This window comes from Narcine bancroftii, chromosome 1, assembly GCF_036971445.1.
Source record: "Narcine bancroftii isolate sNarBan1 chromosome 1, sNarBan1.hap1, whole genome shotgun sequence".
NCBI lineage: Eukaryota > Metazoa > Chordata > Chondrichthyes > Torpediniformes > Narcinidae > Narcine > Narcine bancroftii.
In genome coordinates this window covers 484912141-484933759 of record NC_091469.1, presented here as the reverse complement: position 1 = coordinate 484933759, position 21619 = coordinate 484912141, and the positions used below count along the sequence as shown (strand labels likewise).

At 40.1% G+C, this 21619-nt stretch overlaps 1 long non-coding RNA gene across 1 annotated transcript in view; it reads right to left on the bottom strand.

Moving 5' to 3' along the window:
• Window positions 1–21619, bottom strand: part of LOC138751936 (uncharacterized) — a 114132-nt gene that overhangs the window by 12533 nt on the left and 79980 nt on the right. Inside the window, exon 3 of the long non-coding RNA XR_011350271.1 lies at window positions 8543–8636. This is a non-coding gene — a long non-coding RNA (uncharacterized lncRNA). The remainder of the gene's footprint in view (window positions 1–8542; window positions 8637–21619) is intronic.

Here is a 21619-nt window from a genome sequence, read left to right as displayed (position 1 = left end):
AAGCTCCATGTGCAAATTTGTCCATCCATATTTCCAATTGGTCTATGTTAACCATATAACCATATAACCACTTACAGCACAGAACAGGCCAGTTCGGCCCTACTAGTCCATGCCGTAGCATGTTGTGTGGACTAAAAACACAATACTGGAGAAAACAGCAGGTCAAAACGTGTCCTTTATATAACAAAGGTAAAAATACAGAACCGACATTTTGGGCTTCAGCATGTCATCAAGGTATGGAAAAAAATGAACAAAAGAGTGGGGGGAAGGTGTGGTCTCAAAGGCAGGAGGTGATAGGTGGAGAAGGAAGGGTGGGACAGCAGTGATCAAGGGGAGGAGGATGGCTAGATGAATAGAGAGGGAAGGCATAGGAGAGCTGGAAAGGGGAGGAGAAGGGGAGGGGGAAGGTGATGGGAGAGGAGAGCAGGTTAGCAGAAACCGGAAAAGTCAATGTTAATGCATCTGGCAAGAGAGTGCCCATGCAGAAAATCAAGGTGTTGTTCCTCCAGTTTACGTGTGGTCTTGGTGGGATAGTACACAAGGCATTGGACAGACATGTGAATGTGAGAGTGGGACACAGAACTGAAATGGTTGGCTACTGGGTGGTCTCTGTTACTGGTGCAGATGGAGCGAAGGTGCTCAGCGCCCAATCAACTGAAAAACCTCACAAAGATAAGCGTATACAGAGCCGTTGTCATACCCACACTCCTGTTCGGCTCCGAACCATGGGTCCTCTACCGGCATCACCTACAGCTCCTAGAACGCTTCCACCAGCGTTGTCTCCGCTCCATCCTCAACATTCATTGGAGCGCTTTCATCCCTAACGTCGAAGTACTCGAGATGGCAGAGGTCGACAGCATCGAGTCCACGCTGCTGAAGATCCAGCTGCGCTGGGTGGGTCACGTCTTCAGAATGGAGGACCATCGCCTTCCCAAGATCGTGTTATATGGCGAGCTCTCCACTGGCCACCGTGACAGAGGTGCACCAAAGAAAAGGTACAAGGACTGCCTAAAGAAATCTCTTGGTGCCTGCCACATTGACCACCGCCAGTGGGCTGATATCGCCTCAAACCGTGCATCTTGGCGCCTCACAGTTTGGCGGGCAGCAACCTCCTTTGAAGAAGACCGCAGAGCCCACCTCACTGACAAAAGGAAAAGGAGGAAAAACCCAACACCCAACCCCAACCAACCAATTTTCCCCTGCAACCGCTGCAACCGTGTCTGCCTGTCCCGCATTGGACTTGTCAGCCACAAATGAGCCTGCAGCTGACGTGGACATTTACCCCCTCCATAAATCTTCATCCGCGAAGCCAAGCCAAAGAAAGATAGAAAAAGTCACATTGGGAGTGTAGTGAACTGGGATTCACTAGAGTTGTCCTGTACTGACGACTTCTTCCACCTCCCGGCCCCTCCCCTTCAAATGACAGATGAACTATACAATGTTTCTGTACATGCGACAAATGGGACTGGGATGCTAGGAAGATTTGATAATTAGACAGGTAGATTTTTGAGTTATATTTTTGCACAGTCCGTGAGTCTATGAAACTTTCCGTGGAGCCCGTGTCAATCAGGCACTTGGTCGAATGCTCGTTTACCTTCACCGTCACCATCAAGTTGCTGAGCTGGTGAGCTCTATTCTGGTCAAGGACCAGTGATGCCAGGTTGCCAGAGGCGTCATGTTCCTCCCTCGAATGACCCCTCCATTCTGAGTCGACCTGCGGAGGTAAGACGGTACCAACCTCGTGGCGCGACAAGATGGTCTCTGACGATGATGATGGCGCTGAATTCAAAATTAGACCACGGCAAGGTGGCCACCAATCCTTTTCACTCTATAGGCGCAAGGTTGCATAGCAGGCAATCTTGGGCGAGTCTGGCGCAGACAACTTGGGCCTGGAATCAGATCCAGGAGTGGTATAAGCCATGGACTTCCCTGGACCTCCCTTCGCATGGCAGACACTCGCCCAATGCCCTTTCTTCCTACAACTGGAGCACGCTGAGTCTTTGGCCGGGCAGCGGGCATGGGGATGCTGTTCTTTGCTGCAGAAAAAGCATTCCCAGACTCAGGAAGCAGCAGCCATTAGATCTGGGGCCGCTGTAGCGGGAGGAACTTGTCCTTGGAGGTGCTCACCTGAGAGCTTGGGTTCACTGGCCTGAAGGTTGTCATTCTTGAAACTGGCCTGTTCTAGCGATTTGGCCAGCTCGGCGTGGCTAGCAAGGTCCTTCCTTCCCAACTCGAGCAGTTGCTGCTTCATGTACGTCGAGCGGACCCTTTTGACTGGGTGTCCTGGATCTGTTCATCTTTCCGGGCATGGCCCAAAGCGGCCTCATACCTGCACTTCTTAGCCAGCGTCCGCAGATCCAGCAGATAGTCATCAATTGACTCTAGGACCTCGTTGAGGCCCTTCACATAGCGGGCCTTCAGCGCCTTGACGGAGGCCTTGTACGCTGGGCAGTCTTGGATGACTGCATACCTCTTTGTCCCTACCCTTGAGATGAGCGTCGACCTCCGGAGCTCGTAGTTCATCTGTCATTTGAAGGGGGGGAATTTTGTAAATTTCACATGTACATTTTAGGTGAATTGTGTGCTCCAGTATTGTTGGGTCTGGACTTCCTGTGTCACCTTAAAAGCGTGACCTTGGAGTTTTCTGGTCCCCTTCCCCTGGTAACAGTTCAGAATTGAGGGCTCTTATGATCAGAATAGATTTTACCTTCATGGCTCATTTTGTCAAGCCCCGCAATTTGCTCTACTCAATAGAAGATGTCAGGGAAATGACCAGGTCATGCCACGTCTGCACTGAGTGCAAGCCACACTTTTTTTCACCCCGCGAAAGTGATTAAATCATCCAGGCCCTTTGAACGGCTCAGCGTCGATCTTAAGGGTCCTCTCCCCTCCACGAATGGGAGCATCTACTTTCTCTCAGTCATCGATGAGTCACAGGGAGCAATGGATGCAGTAAATCAGTCATGTGGATACACAAGTGAAGTGTTGCACTTGAAAGGCCCATTTGGAGCCCTGGACCATGGTGAGGGAGGAGGTGTGGACTCAAGTCACAAACCAGACAAGGGTTAAATTAATTGACCATATAAAAGTAGACCCAGCAGAAATCTGTCTTCTTTCCAAAGAGACAGCAGAATGGTCTTCCTTATTTCAAAAGCCACTGATTCTGTGATCCCTTTTCCCAGGAGTAACCCTCAACAACAGCACCACTTCTGGTTATTGTAACTCAACCCTGTCTTTTACAAGGTTTGAACCCCTGTATGTCACAGGGTTTTGACTTTTGTCAACTCCAAACTGAACTGATCTCTTTGTCTCTCATTTCGGTAATATATTTTTCCAATTTCTCATGTCACATGGCATGTGACATAATTTCTGTCTTTGAAGTTTATAAAGTCTTTTGACACAAATGTGCTAAAAGCATTAAAGTCCACTTATGTCTCCAAGAAGTTTGCTTTCTTCAGAATATGGCTGTGCATTAATAGAGGTGCTTCTGAAATAATACCTATTGTTTCCAATACCTCAAGAACCATCATAAATCCTTTTCATCTTCTTGACTATAACATCCATTTTTGTCTCAAACTGGTTTCTGTCTTCTATCTCAAAGAACCATGTGTGTTTAAAATGTCTTTGTGCTCTGTAATCTCCCTCAACTAACTATTAAGAATACAGATACATTACTAAAACATTTTTATATATGAGAAATATAATTTAACATTAAATTAAAGATTAACACAAATCCGTTACAACACAAAGATTGAAGGGGTTGTGAACAGTGAAGAAGGCTTTCAAAGCCTGCAGAGGGATCTGCACCAACTGGAAAAATGAACTGCAAAATGGGAGATGAAATTTAATGCAGACAAAAGTGAGGTGTTGCCTGTTGGAAGGTCAAGCCAAGGTAGGACATACAAGGTAAATGGTAGGGCACTGAGGAGTGCAGAACAGAGGGATCTGGGAATAGAGATAAAAAAAATCTCCGAAAGTGACGTCACAGGTAGACAGGGTCACAAAGAGGCGCCTACAGCGCCTCCCCCTTCATTGAGTAGGAGAAGCAGAGGAGGTAACCCTCTAGGATGGTGATCACGGCAGTGGACCAGCAAGGTGCTTATCGGCTGAGGGACCCACACAGGCCGTAGGCGACATGCAGTCAGGGGACATGCATGGGCTGCGGGCTGCTGGAGACTGGCCCATGGGAATCAGATATTGGAACCAGGATTTGAGAGGGTGCTGAGGGAAAGAATGGCTCCCGAAGTGCCTCGTACACTAAAGGCTTCCTGACTTAGTTGGAGGTTTGGACTTGGAGCTCAGGTTGCCGATGAATTGAGCAGGTGTCCGTGCGGCTACAGAGGCTGCAGGAGTGCCGGTGGCAAATCCACGGACACACAGTGATTCGGAAGGGTCTCTCTTTTGCTTCCCTTTCCCTCTGATGGTAAGGGGCACCAGGCGATACCAATGGTGATTCTTGGGGTGCCTTTTTGGCAGGCAGAAGACAATTTTGTGCAATATTACCTGTTCTGTACTATTACATGACTAAAGGAATCCTGAATCTTTTGGCTTATTGGTTTTCATAAATTGAAGTATTGAGTATAGGAGTTGAGATGATATGGTGAAGTTGTATGAGGCAAGAATGAAGCCAATTTTGGAGTATTGTGTGCAGTTCTGGCCACCTAACTACAGGAAGGATATTAATAAGATTGAAAGAAAATTGAGGATTTCATTGCTAATAATGTTCACTCTGTTTCTGATCAGTTTGTTTTGTGGGACGCAATGAAAGCTTTTTTACGAGGTCAAATCATCAGTTATGCATCCAAACTGAAGAAAGAGAGAGTTAGAGAAACTGAGGATTTGGAGAAGAAAATAACAATCTGTGAAAAAGAATTTCAAAAGAAAGCTACCGAATTCCAAAAGATCCAATTAACTAATTTAAAGTTGAAGTATAATTAATTACAGTCATGTCGATTTGAATGTCTGTTGAATCGTTCAAAAAATAAATTTTATGAATGGGGTGAGAAAGCTCATAAAGTATTAGCTTGGCAATTAAAAAAAGAACAGTTATCTAGGATTATACCAGCTATTAGAAATAAATTAGGTATTACTTTTAGTCAAAAAGAAATTAACGATGAATTTTGTAATTTTTATAAAAAACTTTATTTGACTGAATGTAAAGAGATAAAAGAAGATGCAATAGACTCTTTTTTGAAAAATATCAATTTACCACAGTTATCTCAAGAAGACAGACAAGAGTTAGATAAACCTTTTACGGATAGTGAAATTGAAATGGCTATAAAAGATATGCCAAATGGAAAAGCGCCTGGTGGAGATGGTTTTTCTATTTTTTCAAGACTTTTTATGTTGATATATCTTCCTTATTTAAGAATGTAATACAACAACTTTATGATACTTTTCAATTACCTGAGTCCTGTTCTAATGCTATAATTACAGTTATACCAAAAAAAGATAAAGATCCCTTGCAGGTAGCTTCTTACCGTCCTATATCTTTGTTAATTGTAGATTATAAAATAGTGGCTAAAGTTATGGCTAATAGGTTGGCTCAGTATTTACCAAAGATAATACATCGTGATCAAACAGGTTTTATAAAAAATAGGTATGCTTCGGATAATATTCTACGATTAATTACTTTGATAAATAGATCTAAGTCTCAGAAGAATTATCCAATGGTGGTTTCATTGGATGCAGAAAAGGCATTTGATAGAGTAGAATGGAAGTTTTTATTTAAAGTACTTGAAAAGTTTTCGTTTGGTGTCTCATTTATTGGTATGATTAGGGCTCTGTATAATGGACCGAAAGCTAGAGTTGTTGCTAATGGTTTGCTTTCAGAATCCTTTAATTTAACAAGATCTACTAGACAAGGATGTCCATTATCACCCGCCTTGTTTGCATTAGTTATTGAACCTCTAGCACAATTAATAAGTCAGAATGAAAGTATCAAAGGTATAAGAGTCTTGAATGAAGATTATAAAATAAATTTATTTGCGGATGACGTTTTGCTGTATTTGGTGGATCCTGATGTTTCTCTGCCAGCACTTCAAGATTCCTTAGAGATTTATGGTCAATTATCTGGTTATAAGGTTAATTAGACTAAAAGTAACATTTTATCAATTAGTAAAGATGATTATTCAATGTTTAGAAATATTATGAATTTGAAGTGGACGAAACAAATTAAATATTTGGGAATTAATGTTAATAGTGACTACCAAAATTTATATTCACTTAATTATTTTCCTTTAATGAAGAAGATTAAGGCAGATTTAGTTAAATGGAAAGATTTACCTTTGGGTTTATTAGGAAGAATTAATACTATAACAATGAATATTTTTCCTCGTATACAATATTTATTTCAATCAATTCCTTGTTGTTTACAAAAAAGATTTTTTAAGGATTTATATAAAGTAATTAGGGATTTTTTGTGGAAAGGAAAATTTCCTAGGGTGGCGTTGAAAAAATTGATGTGGGATTTTTAATTTGGAGGGTTACGGCTACCTAACTTTCAATTTTATTATGAAGCAGCTCAATTTAGATTTCTTAGCGCATTAATGGCCACACAAGATACGCCTAGTTGGGCACAGATAGTTATTTCTGAAAAATTTTTGAATAAATTTTTATTTCGATGGAATAAAAATTTGTTACGAACTTATGATGTACCAATATTGAAACATTTAATGAATTTATGGACAAGTAAATTACATAAAATGGGATTGAAAAATAAGTGGTCGGGAAGATTACCATTATATAATAATCAACTTGTTCCTTTCACGGTATCTAATACTATTTTGAAACAATGGGAGGAGAAAGGAATACATAATTTATCTGACTGTTTTTTGGGTCATTTTTGTTCTTTTGTAGAATTGCAAAAGAGGTTTGATATAAGTGGTTATTCTATATTTGTGTATTATCAGTTAAGATCTTTTGTAAAACAGGTATGCGGTCGTCAAATGAATTTACTGTCTGAAACTGATTTTGAGAAATATGTGCTCTCATTTCCAAAAAAGGGTTATATATCAGGTTTGTATCATATTTTGTTGGAAAGTGAAAGTAAAATAGATTGGGATAAAGATAAAATGAATTGGGAAAAAGATTTAAGTTTAACAATAACTGAAGAAGATTGGTCTGAAATCTGCCGTAATAGTGTTCGAAAATTGATTAATGCTAGATTGGCGATGATTAATTATAGTTTTATACATCAATTATATTTAACACCCGAAAATTTTAAAAAATTGGTTTTAGTAAGTCAGATCTTTGTTTTCGTTGTGATCAGGTTTCTGGTACTTTTTTACATACTGTTTGGTTGTGTGATCGGTTACAACAATTTTGGAAAGGTATTCAATAATCTATATAATCTTCATATTGTATTAGACCCTGATATATTTTTATTAGGGAATATGCAACCGTTGATTGATTTAGAATTAGATAATTACCAGATCTCTTTTATTTACTTAGTGCTGGCAGTGGCCAAGAAATGTATAGCGATTACTTGGAAGAATAGAAATGTATTGTCTTTAGATAGGTGGATTTCAGAGATGAAGTTTTGTTTGGTTATGGAAAGAATATCTTTTTCTATACAAGATAAGATGTCTTTTTATGAGGTAAAGGGGACCCCATTTATTGATTATATACAATTTAAATAAGTTTGAATTAATCTTTTTTTTTCTTTTAAAAAAACTTTTTTTTATTATATATTTTTTCTATATATATATATGTTTTCTTTTTTTCATTTTTTTTTCTTTTTTTTAGTTGTTTTTATTATTAGTTGTTTTTTTTCATTTAAGTTCTTTTTGTTTTTGTTTTTTCATATATATTCTTATATAATAAAATTTTTTTGGATGAATAATTAATACTTAATTAAAATATTTTTTAAAAATATATATCGATCTTTTTTTAAGATATATATTTTTTTTTTTTATTATACTAATAGTATTAATTCTTCACTCTTTATCATGGGGGTGGGGAGGGGGGGTTTAGGGGTTAAAAATAGTTTTTTTTTAGTCTTAGTTTTTAGTTGTTAGGGGGAGATGCCGAGATTGGTATTGTATTAACTATGTTACTTTGTACTTGTATTACTTTATTTTGTATTTTTTCTGTACATGAATTACTTACTTTCTTCATATGTTAAAATTAATAAATAAAGTTTCGAAAAAAAAGAAAGATTGAAAGAGTGCAAAGGAGAAGCACAAGAACATTGCTGGGTTATGAAGAACTGAATTACACGGAAAGGTTGGACAGGTAAGAATTTTATTCCCTGGAGTGTAGAAGAATGAGGGAATATTTGGTAAAGGTAGACAAAATTATAATGGGTATAGATAGAGTAAATGCAAGCAGGCTTTTTCCACTGTCGTTTGGTGAGATAAAAACTAGAGGACATGGGTTAAGGGTGAAAGGGAACTTGAGGGGGAACTTCTTCACCTCGGAGTGAGGAATGAGGTGCCAGCTAAAGGGGTGAATGCGAGCTCGATTTTGATATTTAAGAAAAATTTGGACACGTATATGATGGGAAGGATATGGTCTGGGTGCAGATCATCTGCAAACTTACCTGTCAAGCCACCTATATTCCCATCCAAAACACATGACAGAAAAAACTGGGGACTCAGCACCAATTAGTACACTACTGGTCACAGTCCTCCAATCTGAAAAACAGAAGGATAACAAGAGTGAGGTGGGGAAAGTTTAGATTGTTGAGTAGGTTTATATAGGTTGGCACAACATTGTGGCCAAAGGGCCTATTCTAATACCACCCTCTGCCTCCTCCCACATTGCCAATTTTGTCTCCATTTGGCCAACTCATCCTAGCTCCCATGCAATCTAACCTTCCTCATCAGCCTACCATGCGAGTTCTTGTCAAAAGCCTCATTAATGTTCATTTGTCAATGTCTACCATTTTGCTCTCATTGGTGACCTCTTCAAAAATGTAAGGATATTGAATTTATTTTCATTTACATTGTACATTTGCAACAAAATTCTGACATGCTGCAGCTGACCAGATACTTTGTAAAAAAAATCAGCGGAAAAACAACTGCATATTAAATAGTAAATTGGATTGAAAAGGCAATAAATAACCTAGATAATAAATATTCACAGTTATCCTTGTGCAAAAGAAATGACAGCAATAGTGAAGGCAGTTTTTTTATGGTATTGGAGCAGTCCCTGATTAGTGTAACAAGGGAAGTTTCAAGAGCATGGAAATTTTTGGAAACTGCTCTTGAGCCCGGAGTTGCTGGTCACCAACTGATTCTCTGTTTGCTTTGTGAAACACTATTTCCCATGCACAAAGCCATGCTGTCCTGAATCAACCTTTGCCTTTCCAAATGCAAGGAGATCATGCTGCTAAGAATCGCTTCCAGTAACTTTCCCACCACTGATTTTAGCCTCATCGGCCTCTAGTTCACTGGTTTGTTCTTGCAGCCAGCTCTTCTTACATAAAGGCACATCACCCATTCTTCAGTCTTCTAGTACCTCACACATGTCAAACAATGATACAAATACCTCTGCCAGGCCTCAGCAAATTCTTCCCTAACTTCTCACAATGTCCTTGGATACATTTGGATCCCTGGGATTTATCCAACTTAATATGCTTTAAGACTGCCACCACCTCCTCTTTTCTTATATTTGTTTCAAGACATCACTATCATCTTTCTTGAACTCCAGAGCATTACTGGATTTCTCCAGTCCAAAGACAGACGAGAAATCCGACACCTATGGGGATTGGTAGACGCCAGTGAAGTGAATTTTCCGGTTGCTTGAGACTTCCTCTTACAATGCTTGATACACCTGCATTAAGAATAAACAGTTTAAAAGACAAAGATTCTACACTGTAATTACACTGAGCAAACCTCACTTGCAAGAATATATAAACATTAAAACATTTATTTTATTTTTAGTCACATACTTTGAAATCTTATTCGGCAACTTTAACCAAGAAAACCCTACCCAATTACCACTCGCATGTAACCTGATGTACCAGAGATCCCAGCACATTCAATCACAGCAACACCAAGATAAGGAAGTCCGACTGTTCTTTCCCAAGACTGCATTTTGGCAAGTCGAATCATCTGGCTGTGCTCCTTCTGTCTTCATACAGACAGAGCCTCCCCATCATCTAGAACATCTAAAGGGAACACTGCCGTCGGAGAGCAGCAGCAATCATCAAGGATACAGATCACCAGCACACGCTCTGTTCTCGCTGCTGCTATCAGGAAAGAGGTGTAGGTCCCACAAGACTCACACGATCAGGTTCAGGAACAGCTGCTCCCCCTCCACCATCAAACTCTTCAACAACAAACTCAGTCAGGGACTCATTAAAGGGCTCTTACTTTTGCACTTTATTGATCTCTATGTATTGCACAGTTCCTTCATTCTTCCCTCCTACAACTTCTTTATTTGTTTACATGTGTATGTTGTATACCGTTTTTTTGAGCACTACAAATAAGTGGTAATTCTGCCTCGGCCACAGGAAAAAGAATCTTAGGGTTGTATGTGATGTAATGTATGACAGTAAATCTGAAATCTGAAAACATTTAACTGCTGCTCCATCTGCAGGTTCCTCCCCCTCCGAAACACAAAAAATAACATTATAGATAATTAACCACCACCACTACAACCTCCCCCCCCCCCCCCACAAGTTTGCAGATAAAGCTTCTGACTCTTAAGAAACAGGAAAAAGGAGACACTTTAAGAGACTCAACCCAATAACGAGCAGCATCAACCTGGGCAATGCCATCGGTGTTTCACACAACTTTATTCAAACAGCTGCTACAAAAAAAGCACGACCAAGGCACTCCGCTGGCTGAATATTTTCTCCCATTTTCAATGTTACTTTGGAGAATATTTACTTTCACAATTTTAAACTTATGTATTTTTTAGTTATTATTTTATTCTAATTTTAAATTTTTTAAATTTATTTTTTCTTTTTTTTTGCAGGTTGTTTGAATTCTAGATAAAAGGGTTTTTTTTACTGTATTCATTAAAGACCTCGCCCATCTACCATGGCTCCTCACACAGACAACCACATTTATCTTTAACAGCACCAATTCTCTCATTAGTTCTTTTCCTCCCTAATATAGAAGAACTTCTTGGGTTTCCCTTTTGCCTTTTCTGTCAAAGCTGTTTCTTGTCTTCTTAATGCTCTTCCCCTGAACAGCCCTAATAATCCTCAAGATATTCACTTGATCCAAGCTGTCTCTACCTGGTATATGTCTCCTTTTTCTTTGCCAGACCCTCTAAAGCTCTCATCAGCTAGAGTTTGCTAATCCTGCCAGCTTTGCCCTTCACTCCAATAGGAACATGCCAGTCCTAAATTCTCCCACTTTCTGCTATCCTGCAAACAGCCTTTCCTAATCAATCTTTGAAAGTTCCTGTCTATTGCCATCAAAATTAACCTTGCTCTAATTTAAAACTTTAACTAGTTGGGTCAAAGGGTTCCACAGCATGGAACCAGGCCCTTTGGCATAACTTGTCCTTGCTGACCAAATAGTCCCACTAATCTGCATTCAGCCCATATCCATCTCAACTTTTCCTATCTGTGTTTCTACCTTAAGGTCTCTTAAATGTCACCTTTACCATATCCTCTCACAGGTTGTTCCATGTACCTACCACCCTCAACATTTGTTACACAAGTAAAATAAGATTAAATCAGAATCAAAATTTATTGTCAAGAACGAGTCACAAAATTCATGTGGAGCATCACAGGACAAACATTTCTATAAACATTTCAAACTAAAATTGTGCAAGATAAAAAGCAAAATGAGGTTCATTGTTCATTCAGAAATCTGATGGCAGCAGGGAAGAAGCTGCCCTTGTGCCACTGAGCGCACGTCTTCAAACTCCTGTACCTTTTCCTGATGGTAGCAGAGTGAAGAGGGCCCAGGTTGGGTGATGAGGGTACTTGAGGAGAGAGGCTGCCTTCTTGACACTGCCTCTTGTAGACATCCTCGATGGAGTAGACTGGTGCCCATAATGTTAACAGTCCTCTGGAGCTGTTTCTTGTCCTGAACGTTGGCACCTCTAAACCAGAGAGTTTAGCAAACAAACAGAATGCTCTCACCTGTAAAAGTTTTTTATAAGTAATTATATGATGAATTAGGCAGTTAAAATATCCTGTTATTGAAGGGAGGAATAAAACTTTGGAGAAACAAGAGGCTGCATATGCAAGAATCTGCAGCAAAAGGAGCAACTGGTTTGAGGCTGACTGCAAAGATTGCTTTGTGTCGTGCCAAATAAAAATAACTGGTCCAATTTTCATTTCTCTCTTCATCTTTAGTGAACAGGGTGTCACAAGCAAGGCTTTAATTGCCCGGTCTTGATTCAAGATTCGAGATTCAAGATTCAATTTATTATCATGAAATTTCTTGAGATTTCTTGAGATTTGCCACTGGCAGGAATTGCCTAAGCGCCTCTTACAGTCAAACTTACAGTCAGAGAGAGAGAAGCAAAAGAGAGTCCATCCAGAGTCACTGAGTGTCCATAGATTCTCCTCCAGTGCTTCCACAGTCCCCACAGCCACACAGAGTCCAATCCAAACAATTGGTAACCTGAGCTCCAGATCCGAACCTCCGACATGGTTAGGAACCCTTCAGTGCCCTCGTCACATCCTCGCATCCTGGTTCCGATACCTGGTACCCTCAAGGCAGTCTCCAGCAGTCCACAGGCCGGTGCGAGTCTCCCAACAGTAGCCTCCAGCAGCCCACACCTTCCACGGGTTCCTCGCCTCAAGTCGCCAGCAGCCCGCCGCATGGATTAGTCCCCTAACTGATCCGCCCCTGCGGTCACCGTCCCCTCGGGTGGTCTCCTCTGCTTCTCCCTCTCAGATGATGCGTAATCTTCCTGTCCTCTGGTGCCCTGCTCCAGTTCCTCCACTTCCCCCGAGTCTGTAGCACCTCATGGCTGCTGCCGATCAACAGGCACTGCCATCTTGGGCACAGACCCGCGGTCGCAGGATTTCATCTAAAACCACTGTCGGCTCCCTCAATGGGTCATTCAAAGCCTGTGCAGAGCCAATGGCAGTCAACTGGGTGGCAGGACCCCTTGGAAGTGCTGGATATCCACTCCCCTGCTCCCTGTGGGTCTGTACCAGCAGCAGCGCTGCCCCTACAGCGACTCTGTCAACGCTGCCATCTTCTACGGATGGTTCCATCTTGAAACATCAACAGTTCTTTATCTACCAATAATGGTCCTTGACCTGCTGAATCTTTCCATTTTATCGCTGCAGATTCCAGCAGTATCTCTTGTGTCTCTAATAGAATGGAAAGTAGGTGGTCCTTCTTTAATGCAACTGTAGTGACAGAACAGTCATTATATCCGAAATTACCCTGCTCGCCAACTTTCAGTCAAAGGGAAAAAAATAGCAATTTCCAGAGACTGCCTGCATTATTTAAAGCTTTGGAAAACCACATAAAAAGCAAGCTACTGCTCATTGGAAATTATTGCAGACTGGAAACATGATATAAAAACAGAAATTTAAAAATGCAACATCTGTGAAAAGAGACTTGGTGGATTGAAGGGCTGTTATTAGGTTGGATTAAGGGTAATCAACAAAATGTTAGCTCTGCTTCCCTCTCTACAGATGCTTAGTATTCTCAGCATTCTGTTACTATACCAAAGCTAGTTCCACATTGAACCATGGAACACTGCAGCTCAGAAACAGGTTATTTGGCCCATCTAGTCTGAGCCTATACTTACCGCAGAATAGGCAGAATTGTTCTGCCCAGTCCCATCAACCTGCACTTGGACCATAGCCATCCATACCCCTCCCATCCATTTACCTATCCAATTTTCTCTTAAATTATGAAATCAAACCTGCATCTACCACTTCTGCCGGTAGCTCATTCCATCTTACTACCCTCTGAGTGAAGCTCCTCCAAATATTCCCCTTAAACATTTCACCCTTAATCCATGTCCTCTAGTTCTTGTCTCACCCAATCTCAGTGGAAAAAGCCTGTTTGCATTTACCCTATCTATACCCCGCATAAAGGGAATAAAGTCATAACCTATTCAACCTTTCACAATAACTCAAGTCTTCAAAGTGAAGGGAGGAAAGTTTAGGAGAAACATCAGCGGTAGGTTTTTTTAATACAGAGATTAGTGGGTCCCTGGAATGCATTGCCAGGGATGGTGGTAGAGGCTGGTACAATAGGGACATTTAAAAGACACTTAGACAGGCACATAGATGCAAGAAAATAGAGCTTTATAGATATGATTAATGGAATGTTTAGTTTGTTGAGTAGGTCGACAAAACATCGTGGGCCAAAGGGCCTATTCTGTGCTGTAATGTTCTATGTAATACTCTGAAGGGAGTTTAAACAACAATTGGTGCAGCTATAACACGATTTATCAATTCTTATATTCAATATCCCAGTTGATTAGAATCTGAGTTTATTTAAAATTTAAATTTGACATACAGCACAGCAACAGGCCCTTTTAACCCATTAGTCTGTGCTGCCCAATTACACCCAATTAATCTACAACCCTGGTATGTCTAGTTTTTGCTAATTAATTGCTGGATTTATGTGGTCATGGAAGAGTTTTGTCATCATCACCTAAAAGGAGGGCAAATGGAAATGGAAATGGGCAAATGGAAAGAATGGGAAAAATGGAAAAAATGAAAGAAAGACGTTTTAACACAAAGTCTTATTGACATTGAAGATCCGGAAAAATCATTGGGAATGGAGTATTGAGTTGTATATGAATGATATATTTCTGGCTGGGGAGGGTGGATGGCACTGGAATCTTTGATAGTCATCTACCACTAGTGGGGTTTACCAAACCCAGTTTTTTAGGGTGTTACAACCTTTGGGTGGTGTTTGTTTTTTTTTGAGGGAGAATAATTAGAATCTTTTTATATATATATAACTTATTAAAAAAAATTTTTTAAGGGGAGAGTGATTTTCATTTATTAGAAGGGGAGCGATTTATTTTGTGCCTATATTGTTAGTTTGTAAAGATGTCTAGTTTGAAATTTGCAACTTTTGAATTTCAGGGGTTGAATAATCAGATTAAGTGAAAGCGAGTTTTAGCTTATATTAAAAAAATGAAAATTGATATTGCTTTTTTACAAGAAGTTATACCACTAAAGTTAAGAAGCATCATATGGCAGAAAGTTTAGAATTAGAGAAGCAAATTGATGAATTGGAGAAGGAATTTCAGAAGGAAGTGACAGAAGATTAAAAAAAAGTGGCTTTGACTAAATTGAAACTGTGTTATAAAACGTTGCAGACTTAACTATTTGAATGTTTAATCAATCGATCTAAACAGCGATATTTTGAATTGGGCGAGAGGGCACATAAAGTACTTGCATGGCAGTTAAAGAAGGAACAGGTTTCCCGAGTTATTAATGCTGTAAAAAAGAATTCTATAGTTACCTATAAACCTCAGGAAATTAATGACCAGTTCTATTCATTTTATAAAAAATTATATATTTCTGAGGGGGAAACAGGATAATGGTTTTATTGATTCCTTTTTAGCTAAGTTAACGTTACCTGCATTAGAAGAGGAGGATGTTATGGATTTGGTAGCGCCGTTTACAGAAATAGAGATTAAGGCGGCTATGTTGGAAATGCCCAATGGAAAGTCATCAGGTGATAATGGGTTTTCGGTGGAATTTTATAAAACATTTTATGAAGATTTATCTTCGGTGTTTGGGGAGGTATTACAACAAGTGACTGAACAGCATGAGTTACCAGAATCTTGTTCTAGTGCTTTAATTACTGTAATTCTGAAAAAAGATAGAGACCCGTAGAAAGTGTCTTCCTATCGACCTATTTCTTTACTGAATGTTGATTATAAAATAATAGCAAAAATGCTAGCAAATCATCTTGTTAAGTATTTACCTAAATTGATACACATTGATCAAACAGGTTTTATTAAGAATAGAAATGCTTCAGATAATATTCTTTGATTGATTAGTTTAGTCAATACATATCGACAGCAGCCCAACCACCCAATGGTGGTTGCGTTTGATGCGGAAAAAGCTTTTGATAGGGTCGAATGGGATTTTTTATTTAAAGTACTGGAGAAGTTTAAATTTGGCTCTTTTTTTATTGGTTGAGTTAAAGCTTTATATACGAACCCGACTGCTAGGGTGGTGACAAATGGTCAAGTTTCATCATCGTTTAAATTGACACGTTTAACTAGACGAGGTTGTCACCAGCCCTGTTTGCATTGGCTATTGAACCGTTAGTTCAAACAATAAGGCAGAATGAATAGATCTTACAAAGAGTTTTTTTCAGGATTTAAATAATGGGTTATATGATTCCTTTAAAGGGATTAGGATTGGATAAATTTCAAATTGCATTTGCATGCTTAGCATTGTCTGTAGCTCAAAAATGTGTAGCGAGTACATGGAAAGATAACATAGTGATTAATGTAATGTGATGGCAGAATGAATTTAAAAATTGTATTGTTATGGAAAAAATTACATATAATTTGCATGATAATTATTCTTTTTTTTGTTAATAAGTGTTTAACATATTTGGAATAAATGCATATAGATATATTTTGATTTATTATATATTCTTAGTTTCTGTTTATATATATATATTTTTGGCTTTCCTTAAGATGGGGTAGGAGGGTGGGTGTGGAATTATTTTTTTTTCTTTTCTGTTTTTTTAAAATATATACTTATATAAAATTGTTTTTATTGGATGTACGTTGTATTATTATTAATGATTTCTCAAATAAATAAAGTTTGAAAAAAAGACCCTGGTATGTCTCGAATGTTAGGAAGAAACTGGAGCAGCTGGGGAAAACCCACACAGATAAAGGGAGAACATACAATATCTTTACAGACAGCGTAGGATTCGAACCCAAGTCCTGATCGCTGGCCCAGTAACAGTGTTGCGCTCGCCACTATGCTAATTGCGCTGTCCATGAACATGTCACAAAATTTATTTTCTTGTGGCAGCATCACAGGGCAAACATTTCTATAAACACATTTCAAAATAAATAAAATAGTGCAAGGAAGAGTAAAAGACAAAGTGAGTTAGTGTCTGTGGGTCATTGTTCTTTCAGGAATCTGATGGTGGAGGGGAAGAAGCTGTCCTTGTGCTCTGTTCGGCTCCAAAACCTTTTTTCCTGATGAGAGCAGACTGAAGAAGGCATGGCCTGGGAGGTGGGGGTCCTTGAGGATAGAAGATGCTTTCTTAAGACACCACTTCTTGTAGTTGTCCTTGATGGAGTGAAGACGGGTGCCTGTGATGTTGCAGGCCAAGTTAACAACCCTCTGGAGTTTATTTTCCTCTTCAGTGCATTGGCATCTCCATATTAGACAGTGATCCAACCAGACAGAATGCTGTCCATGGTACACGTGTAGACATTTTCGAGAATATTTGGTGAGATACCGAATCTCCTCAAATTTCTCACAAAGAATAGCTGCTGGTATGATTGATGAAGGCAAGCATGTGTATGGCAAGAGATTGAGTAGGGATGTGGCTAGTTTTAGAGAGCATATCTTCAGTATTGCAGCTAGGATGTTGGTTGCTCCCTCAGCCTTTGGTGTATCCAGACCTCTAAGCTGCTTCTTGACATCTTCTGGAGTGTACCAACCGGCTGAACACTGGCTTTGAAGATTTGGAGGATCACGACAGCAACCCCAGATGCATTATCCATTTGGCAATTCTGGCTAAACGTGATTGTGAACAGTGGTTAGGCTGAATTGATGTTGCCATGTCTGAATTTGCTGCCTTGGTAACCTGAGACAAAGTCACTGGAATCTGCTGCAAAAAACCAAACAGGTCAGACAGCATTTATGGAGGCAAAAGGAGTCAACCTTTTGGGTCAAATCCCTGAAACAGGTCAGAATGTAAAGGGGAGAGAACTTGCCATGGATGAGGAGGCCACACTGGGTAAGGATAGCAGCTATCCAACCCTGCAGGATATTTACAAACATTAATTTGTAATTAGCTGTAAAGTATTTTGATGTATAACTACTGAGACACTTACAATCAAAGACCACATCTATGCCAACCAGACAAATCCCATCGGTCAGCATTTGTTCCCTTGTCTTTTCTATCTTGGCAATTTAAGTGTGAAAGTATCTGCCTCTATTACCCACATAGATTTCAAATACCCTCTGGGTGAAGAAATTATTTGGAACATAGAACAGCCCCTTCAGCCCTCGATGTTGTGTTGACCCATATATTCCAAAAAAAAGTACTAAACCCTCCCTACCTGGTAACCCTCCACTTTTCCTCTGTTCATGTGCCTGTTTAAGAATATCTTAAATGCCCCATCACCATCCCTGGCAATGCATTCCAGGCACCCACAACTCTTTGTGTAAAATAATCTACCTCGATTTCTCCCTCGACTTGTGACAGATTATGTTGTGTTTGTAATGTACTTTGATATGTCTTTGGGAGATAAATTGGGGCAGGCTTTTTAGTGTAGGTCACATACAAACACTTTAAAACAGATCTTATTTAAAATACTGGAGCTCTGCTAATGCTAGACATGTCGGCCCCAGAGCCTTTGCAAAATCTTTGGAGAGTGCCCAAGAGACTTCACTAATGGGTTGTTGTTTACAAAAAGGCAACACATGAAAGAACTTGTCAGAGCCGCAGACTGTCTGGAATGGAACTTGCTGTTCTAGGAGGGTCATGTGGTTTTTCAAACAGAGAGAGTCAAACAGGTTTTCTCTCTGAGAGAGAGAGAGTTGGAGGGACAGAGATCAGTTCTGCAGTTTTAGAGTCAGTAGCAGCAGCTGGGACTGGAACAGGACAAGCTGGCAAGCTTATGGAAAACCCCATTTTGGAAGACGGGTTGTGAGTGCTTAGTTCATCCTGGTCAAAGTCCTTATGGTTCATGCAAGAGGAGAGGACTGGCTATCTAATATTTCACTTGAAATAAGGGAAACAAAAAGGCACTCTGTGGTGACCTGAAAGAAAGAGGTTATCATCTGGAGAACCCTGAGGGGGCAAGTTTCTTCGGTAAGACACTGAAGTGGCTGATTAAAAAGGAATCAGTTGTGGATGTCTAGTGAACAACAAATCTCTCTCTGAAAACCGACAAGAACCTTCCTGAGCAGTAATCATTTACCTTTCAAGCACCAAAGCCTGATGAACTTTATAAATGTTAATTTTTGTGCACAGTATAAGAATTGCCTGCAATCAGTGAACTTGGAGGAATGAGAAGTGAGATTGGTCTGTGAATTAAAGGACTTTTCTGAACTTACACATGCACATTACATGCACGTGCACTTAAAATTAGAAGGGGGTTAAGTTAGGTTAGTTAAGTCAATAGTGATCAGTTAAAGTGTGATTCTGTTTTCATGTTTAAAAATAATTAAAAGCAACATTTGTTTAAGTAACCATTTGTCTTGGTAATTATCTATTGCTGCTGGGTTTTGGGGTCCTCTGGGCTCATAACAAACCTCCCTCCCTTAACTTTGTACACATGTCCTCTGTTGTTTGCTATTCCTGTCCTGGGAAACAGGTGGTAGCTGTCCACCCTACCTATACCTCTCATAATTTTGTAGACTTCTATTAAGTCTCTTCTCATCCTTCTACACTCCAAAGAGAAAAGTCCCAGCTCTGCTAACCTTGTATCATCCTGGTAAATCTCTTCTGCACCCTCTCCACAGCTTCCACATCCTTCCTTTAATGAGGTGACCAAAACTGAACACAATACTTCCAAAGTGTGGTCTTGCCAAAGATTTGGAGAGTTGCGACATGACCGCTCTACTCCTGAATTCAATCCCCCTATTAATGAAGCCCAGCATCCCATAGGGCTTCCTATCAACCTGTGCAGTGACCTTGAGGGATGTGTGGATTTGAACCCCAAGGTCCCACTGCTCATCCACCTATTAAGTAACTGATTAGTCCTTCCAAAATGCATCATGTCACACTCACCTGGATTGAACTCCATCAGCCACATTTCCACCCAACTCTGCATCCTGTCTGTATCCTCTTGTAACCTTTGACAACCTTCAGCTCCATTCACAACTCCTCCAACCTTCGTGTCATCTGCAAACTTAATGAGCCATTCTTCCACCTCTTCATCCAGGTCATTTATAAAAATCACAAAGAGCAGGGGTCCCAGAACAGATCCTTGGGGCCCCTCTACTCGTCACCGACCTCCAGGAGGAATACATTCCATCTCTTATTTCTCTGATTTCTTCCTGCAAGCCATTTTTTTAAATCCACGCACTCAAGGTTCCAGGGATCCCATCCCTCATGACTTTCTGGGTAAGTCTCGCAAATGCCTTACTAAAATCCATGGAGACCACATCTACTGCCCTAATCTCTTCAATTTCTTTTGTTACTTCCTCAAAAAACTCAATTAGGCTCGTGAGGCACGACCTTCCCCTTACAAAGCCATGCTGACTCTGCTTGAGTAGACTACACTTTTCCAAACGCTCACAGATCCTATCCTTAAGAACCTTCTCCATTAGTTTGCACATTACTGACGGAAGACTCACCGGTCTATAATCCCCAGGATTCTCCCTATTACCTTTTTTTAAACAAAGGAACTACATTTGCCATTCTCCAATCCTCCGGCACCTCATGTGAGACCTAAGAAGACTTAAAGATCATAGCTATTGCTCCAGCTATCTCTTCTCTCACTTCCAACATCAACCTGGTGTATATTGCATCCGGCATCGGTGACTTATCAATCTTGATGTTTTTAAGAAGATACAACACTTTCTTTTCCTTAATCTACACATTGTGTAACACACAAGCCTGTTCTATTCTGATATCACCCTGATTAAGGTCCTTTTCTCTTGTGAATACTGAAGCAAAGTATTCATTTAGGACCTCCCCAATCTCATCTGCCTCCAGGATCATGTTGTCTCCTTTATCCTTTGGCGGCTCCACCATCATTCTCATCATCCTTAGATCTTCTATTTTAAATTTAGACATAGAACACGGTAACAGAAGCTCATAAGCTCATGTGCCTAATTATATCCAATTAACCTACCATGTTCTGAAAAATGGGAGGAAGCCAGAGGGTCCAGTGAAAACCGATGCAGACATGAGCATAATGTAAACTCCTTACAGATAGCCTTGGATTCAAACTCAGATCGCAGGCACTGTAATAGCATTATACTAACCACTATGTTAACCGAGGTTCTCTAAACCTCTTTCCCCTCATCCAAAATCTATGTTCTTACAATGTCAATTCCCCTCATAATTTTGAATACCTCAATCAGGTCCCCCACAGCTCCAAGGAAAACAAATGTAGCCTTATCCTGTCCCTCCTGATGAGAGAGATTGTTGTCGAGAGATTGTCTGATTTTGGACGCTAAGCAGGCTCAGGCCTGGTCGGTATTGGAAGGAAGACTGGCTAGGACCACCAGGTGCCGTAGGTTTCTGTGAGGGGCACTGGACAACATGATGACTCTCTGTCTGCCTTACGGTAGAAAAATTTAAAGAATTTCATATATGTTTCATTCTAAATGTAGCTTTACATGACAACAGTGGAACCTTTCACTTTAGATTCAAGTTGCCTTTCTTCAAATATTGTTCAAGAATGCTTGAATTTTCATGGAATAGCTATCATTATTGTCTGGAGAAATTATGGTTATTTCACTCCTCTAAAGAACAGCCTCATCAAATCAGACACCATACACAAATATGAGAGAAAATTGGTAAAGAACTTCTTCATGCCATCCACTGGTTTTGGA